The sequence below is a fragment of the Drosophila bipectinata genome, chromosome XL (assembly GCF_030179905.1).
Source record: "Drosophila bipectinata strain 14024-0381.07 chromosome XL, DbipHiC1v2, whole genome shotgun sequence".
NCBI lineage: Eukaryota > Metazoa > Arthropoda > Insecta > Diptera > Drosophilidae > Drosophila > Drosophila bipectinata.
Window position 1 is genome coordinate 15517113 of NC_091734.1, and position 7373 is coordinate 15524485.

Sequence of the window (7373 nt, forward strand, 5' to 3'; positions counted from 1 at the left end):
CTTAAAGAATAAAAAAAAATATATGTGCCTTTTTTTTGCACGATAGCAAGGACCTGAGTCGTCCTTAAAGATTATGTTTGGGGCACGAGAAAGATGCTCCTCCATTGAGGGTAGAAGGTGACGATTCAGAACACCTTGGAACTTTTCGGCATTCACAGTTCCATCAATTAATGCCAGATCACCAAAGCCATGGTAAGAAAAGCATCCACCATTCGGCATGCTCCTTGCCTGACCGTTCGCCGTAACCAAATATTTTTCCGCTACTGTCCGCTACTGTAAAAGGCAACGCTGCATCAGCAGACGGAAATTCAAAAAAAACAGTAGGACTTCTAAACAGCGACGTAGAATATGGCAACGTTAAGAAGCCTTTAAAAATTTACGTTTTTAAAGCAGAATCTTTTCCTAGCCATAGATTTCTGGAAGTTTTATGATCTCCTTCCAACGCATTTAAAATTAGCGGAAATAGAATCGAATAAACAATGGCATTGAATGGCACAATCTTCCAAGGCGAACCTCGATAGCTGCGCCAAATTCGTATCGACTCCCACCCTAAATGAAATTATTTATAATTTTCCTTTAATTAAAAATCATAAATTCTTAATTTTCTTAACATTGCATAAATGTAAACTCTGATTACTAAATGGTACTTTGTTTCCTGATCGGATACAAATTGGCAGAGCTATGGCCATCGGAAGGAGCAAAAGTGTGGAAATCGGGACAACCCACAATGTTGTAGGGAAACTCCTTGGAAAAAAATTCGAAAAATTGAAAAACGTTATTAAAGCAATATTTTGAATGAGGAAAGTCGCTTTTGGGTTTGCTGATTACTAAATGGTACTTTGTTTCCTGATCGGATACAAATTGGCAGAGCTATGGCCATCGGAAGGAGCAAAAGTGTGGAAATCGGGACAACCCACAATATTCTAGGGGAACTCCTTGGAATAAATTCGAAAAATTGAAAAACGACATTAAAGCAATATTTTGAATGAGGAAAGTCGCTTTTGGGTTTGCTGATTACTAAATGGTACTTTGTTTCCTGATCGGATACAAATTGGCAGAGCTATGGCCATCGGAAGGAGCAAAAGTGTGGAAATCGGGACAACCCACAATGTTGTAGGGGAACTCCTTGGAAAAAATTCGAAAAATTGAAAAACGTTATTAAAGCAAAGTTTTGAATGAGGAAAGTCGCTTTTGGAAATCTGGAAATCTGGAATATGAAAATACTAAATCTGGAATATGAATACTGCAATCATGGATTTTAATGTTAATTAATGTTTAATAAATATGTATCTGTGACCAGAAAATATCACTATCAGTAAATACTTAGATTTAATGTGTCAAAATTCCCAAAAAAGTTTCAAACTGAGCCCATCTTCCCTCTCTCTTAAGAGATAAGGAGACTGTCTACATTGAATATTGAAGCTTCTTTTTCATTAATGCCTATTAATTTCCGCGAAATCTTAATCTGAATTATGAATAATTAACAGTTCCCAGAAATCGAATTTGGGCTTAGTGTTCTTTTGTTATATAACCTTTTTGGGTATATATAACACCGATAATCGTACATTTCGAAGACAATAGTAGATCTTCTCTCGTCAGGGAAGCACCAGTCAGCTCCTCGCCAGTGGAGTTATCCTTCTTAATCAGTTATGGGAAAGGCTCCTTCTGCCGTCGTTTTGGCAACGGCACTTGCATTTTGTGCCTTTTGTCCTTTCTTTGCCAGGTGCGATGACACCGAGCTTAATGATATTAGAAATGGCATAGACAGTTTGTGGAAAGTCCAGGTGAAATATCAAGCCGAGTTCGACAGGAAGGTGAAGTTTGCGCAGCTACAGGAGGTCATCGATGATATTGACACAGTCATGCTGGGATACAAGGGCAAAGCCAAGGACAAGTTGCCTCGGATTCGCTCGTTGAACTCCGAAGCCCGTCTCAGCTACAAGCACTGTGTGGGTCCAGTCTTCGATTGATGCCAATCCATCAACAGAAGTTTCGATCCATTCAGCCAAATCTTTGGCAACAGCAACGTGTCGATAACTTATAAGAATATAATCTGGATCCAGACAGTGTCTGCTCTGGAATCGGGCCTCACAAAAACTGGAAAATCTTAGGAATTCCTTACCTATTTCCGAAACAGTATTAAAGAGCTTGAAAATGCGTTTCGAGATATTTCGCATGATGTCCACGATGATTTCGGCCCAGGGGGCTTCTATAGCGAAGAAAAGGTGGATCTGCAGAAGAGAAACAACAGATTGAGATTTGTCGTCTGGTTTGATGCGATCGGTGACCTGGTTTTATAACTGAACGATCGGAAATGACCCAACTTTCGTGTTTTTTAAGATAGAAAGCGGGAACTTGGTACAGATTATATTTTTGGTCAGTTAATCCGACCTACCAAATTTTATAACGATCGGCTGACTATATCTTATGGCTGCCATATAACTGAACGATCGGAAATGTTTTTTGGTAGAAATACCAACTTTGGTATTTTTTAAGATAGAAGTTTGGGACTTTTTTTTAGATTTTATATTATAATAAATTGGGTTATATTATTATATTCTCATAAGGATCGGCCAACTATATCCGATGTTTGCGATATATATCCGGTTTTAACTGCAAGGGTATATAAACTTCGGCTCCGCCCGAAGTTTGCTTTGCTTTCTTGTTTTAAATTTCATTGTTTTATTTGGAAATAAAACGTATACTTCAATATTCGATAGAATTTATAAAAATGTAGGCAAACAAAAAAAATTTTTTTTTTACTATTCCGAGGCAACAACAAATTTTTGAAAATTATTTCTTAATAGCTTAGTATTTAACGTATTCATAAATAAATTTCTTTTGGTTCCTTAGTATTTAGTTGGTCTTCCTTGAGTTTTTAATACGACCCATGTTCATTAGTGTTCATTAGTTTTCTTAATCATGTCTTTATAACAGACACTTTCCACTGTTAAATTAAATTCTCTTAATTTTTATACCCTTGCAGAGGGTATTATAATTTTGTCCAAAAGTGTGCAACGCAGTGAAGGAGACATCTCCGACCCTATAAAGTATATATATTTTTGATCAGGATCACCTCCTGAGTTGATATGAGCATGTCCGTCTGTCCGTCTATCCGTCTGTCCTTCTGTCCGTCTGTCCGTCTGTCCGTCTGTCTGTCTGTCTGTTTCTACGCGAACTAGTCTCTCAGTTTTAAAGCTATCGACTTGAAACTTTGCACACACCCTTCTTTTCTTTGCACGCAGTATATAAGTCGGAACGACCGGGATCGGTCGACTATATCCTATAGCTGCCATATAACTGATCGATCGGAAATGGTATAACTTTGGTGTTTTTAGAGTTAGAGAGTTCAAATGTGACATGAAAGCTATTTTTGGCAAAATAATACGACGTGCCGAATTTCATAAGGATCGGCCGACTATATCCTATAGCTGCCATATAACTGAACGATCGGAAATGACCCAACTTTCGTGTTTTTAAAAATAGAAAGCTAGAATTTAATACAGATTCCATTTTTGGTCAGTTGATCCAACCTAGCAAATTTCATAAGGATCGGCCGACTATATCCTATAGCTTCCATATAACTGAAGGATCGGAATTGACCCAACTTTTGTTTTTGAAGATAGAAAGCTGGAACTTGTGTAATGTGTGGGTACTGGAAGTTCAAAAACAGAACCAAGATGCAAGGTGTTCTGCAAGGTCCATAGGATATACCTTAGGGACGTATGGATGGGAGTGAAGGGCGTGCACTTCTTGTGGTCTTAGACTTAGCTCGACGGATGGGGGAGGTTCTTTTTCACGTATCCATACTACACATCATCAAAATAAATTAAGTGCACTAGCTCAAAAAAAAAAATTCAAGAAGAAACCCGGATGATTTTACTTTATAATCAAATCCGAAAACAAGAAACAAATCCCCTAAAATACAAATAGCTTCAGAAGAGAGAGAGAGAGATTTCGATCAGTTGTAGGGTAATTAGATGTTCATTATACCCTAGTCTTAACCCACCCGACCTTGGCGAGATCTACGACGTTTGATTCGCCCCATATCACAATTCTATGTGATACTTATTGTGGTTCCAGCATGGCTATTTAGGGGTTCGGCGGCGGAACGGTTAGAGCCTTAAGCCCTCATAAAGTTCAAAATATTCAAATAAATAGTCTTATGAAATTGATTCATTTTACTAATTAGGGTTTTCTATTGTAATAAAATAATATCGCCTTAAAATCTATAACAATTCATTTCGTTATCACTCATGTTTAAATTTAGATATATATATATATAAGAAAAATTAATATTATAAGGATAAATTCAAGAATTAAATTTAGCTACATTTTAGATTAAAAATTAAGAATTAATAAATTTGCGAGGATATATATATTCAAATTATTCAAGATTCATGGCTCATAAATTTAAGGTATAAATCAAAAGACTGAGTAATTTCTTCCAGTGGTATCCACTTACCGAAGTTCACCGCCGTTGAGCTCAAGGACAGGAATGCTATAGGTGTTTATAAAAATAATTAATAATAAATAATACAATAAATTTGCTTGGCCATGCTCGAATATTATCGCAAAGATCGTATTTCAATTAAATTCCAAATATTACTCTTTTAATTCATCGTGACTTATATATATATACATTTATATTTATGTATATTAAAATAAACAAGAAAATGTAAACACTAATAAATTTGAATTTTTAACATTAAATTATTTGCAAAAGTATAACGGAAAATAAAAAGGTTCGAGAGAGATTTTCTTTCGTAAAAACTCCATAATATAAAATAATCAAAATATAAACTGCAAAGCTTTGAATATTTAAGCAGGCCAATATATATATAAAATTCACTGCTGCTGATACGACCGTAACCACATATTCGCTGGAGTTTTCTCTCCGTGTAGTCATCCAAAATTTAATGGAAATAATTCCATCCGATTTGATCGGAATTAATTCCGGTCGAATGTCGCTGAATTCCTTAATTAAACTAGACGATTACATAATGTCGTACTAGTCAATTATGTAACTCCTTGCTAGCCGATTGCATAACTCGGTACTAGCCGATTGCATAACTCGGTACTAGCCGCACTGGCACGTGGCACTGAGGAAAATAACTCTTTAAAGAAAACTGCACTGTACTAACTCCAAAACATACCTGGCTTAAAATCACTAAATCACTATTTCACTTATATCCACAGCAACTTCCGTTGGGGCTTAATAAATTTTTCCATATATTTAATTATAATAAAAACGAGTTTAAATATAGGCTTAATAATGCAGCCTTATCGCTTAAGCGTATGCAAGTTAGTGTCTAAGCTTCCCTATGCAAATCTAGCCCTAACTATGCTAGAATAAAAAGCTCTCAAAAGCTTTCACATAACTGATGCTGCACTATGTATTATCTCGATATGCAAAAACCAATAGATAAGAATCGCGTGATATTTTTCGTTCACTTATCCAAGGTGACCGGAGAATATTAGATACAACACATTAAGCTTTTTAAAATATCGTAATTTCTATGTTTTCTGTGATATGGATGCCCTGTTGGAAATCCACACACTACACCACAGTTAATGCCACAAAAATCTTATTCGCAGGGGTCATTAACTGAAATTACTAATATTAACCAAAAAAAACTATTTTTATTTTACTACTTGTATGTCCTTTAAATGATAAGTTCCTAATATTTTTCCTACCTCATTACCAATTCATATTAAGGGACTGAAAATCTTGGGACTTCTTAGGCTAGGGACCAACTTAAAAGATTTCCAGAAATCAATTCCTAAATAAACATCCTGGCTTAATGTTGGGATAACGTAGAATTCAATAGGCTTTGTTTCGCCACGATAAGAAATGTTAGTCACATATTTTCCTACCACGGAACATTTATTATTATTAGCCGTTCGAATATTTCCCGAACATTTCTTAAGTTTGTGATTGCTCATAATTTCGGTAGCCGCGTTTCCACCTAGACAACTTACGGATGCTCCCGAATCTAGCAATGCAACATAATTCTTCTCTCCTACAATGATGTCTGTATATAGCCTATCATTAGAGTTACCAAGTATCGAGGAAACTAACTTTCTCCTGGTATTAGTAATATTTCTCCAAAATGATTTTAAACGAGCGGTCGAACGTTTTTGTTTTCGTTTGGGCGTCGAATTTTCGTATCCGAATATGCGACACTTTGCTGCATTGTACCTATTCCATCTAATGTGTAGAGGTGCGAATGGGTTTCGCTCGGTAGCTGCGTTCAGTTTCTCTTGCGCTTCTTCAACGTTATTATTCTTGGGAATAGGTGTTGAGTATTCCGTTTGAGAATAAGCTTCTTTAACTAGTAGTTTGGATTGTAAGGATGCGTCAGATTGGTGGTATTCTGCGCATCCCTCTGGCGGTTTTCCGACGGGTTACAACGAGAGCATTTTGGTTTATAAATATCTTTAGCTCCGCAACCATAACAAAATACTGATCGGACTTCCATACAATCATCGAACCGATGTCCTGGCTTCTGACAATTCCAGCAAACCATCTTCCTCCTATGAATTTCGTCTACTTCCATTTCTACTTGCTCTTCTGACATGGGATATAATTCCGAAACGGAACGATTTGATAACTTCGGTTTCATTGACTGCGGATTGACATGCTTCTGAAATTGCTCGTGAGTACGGATCTCTTCGCGTAATCTAGCAAGAGTATTAATACCTAAATGCATCAATTCGTAACGTAACGAGTTCTTAGCATTTCGAATAAGAATTCGTATGGTGGATTGTTCGGAAATGGGAACCTTGAGTCTTCCTAACAAAGTTTCTACAGCGAACTGGTATTCTTCGAATGGTTCCTGTTCTAATTGCCGTCTAGCATTGATCATGTCCCAAATGTCCATGTCGGAGTCTACTTCCTGGAACTTTTCTCTAAATTCTTGCTGGAAGGTTTTCCAAGTGAAATTTTCACAAGAACGATGGAACTTCCAAAACCATTCATTCGCCTTTCCCGCGAACAACAAGTACAAATGATCACACAAAAGTTGGTAATCGCCTCCTAAGTTTTGTGCTGTAAGGGAGCGAATACGATATAAAAAGTCTTCGACTTGCATGCCGTTTCGAGCACCGTCGAATTTAATGCGCCAGCCTTGTATAATGCTTGCGACTTTTTCAGGAGAGATACTCGAAGCTCTAGAGTTTCCAACCGATGTCTCACTGATATGACTGATATTTCTGCGCATGGGTGGTAGTTGAGATTGGTATTCATTAAAGCATTGGGGAACGCTGGGTGACCTTGTGTCCTGATCCCTTGACTCGATATTAAGAGAAGTCATTTTGACTTTTAAAGCTTGCTCTATTGATGCGTTTATAATCTGGGAAATATTCTGTAA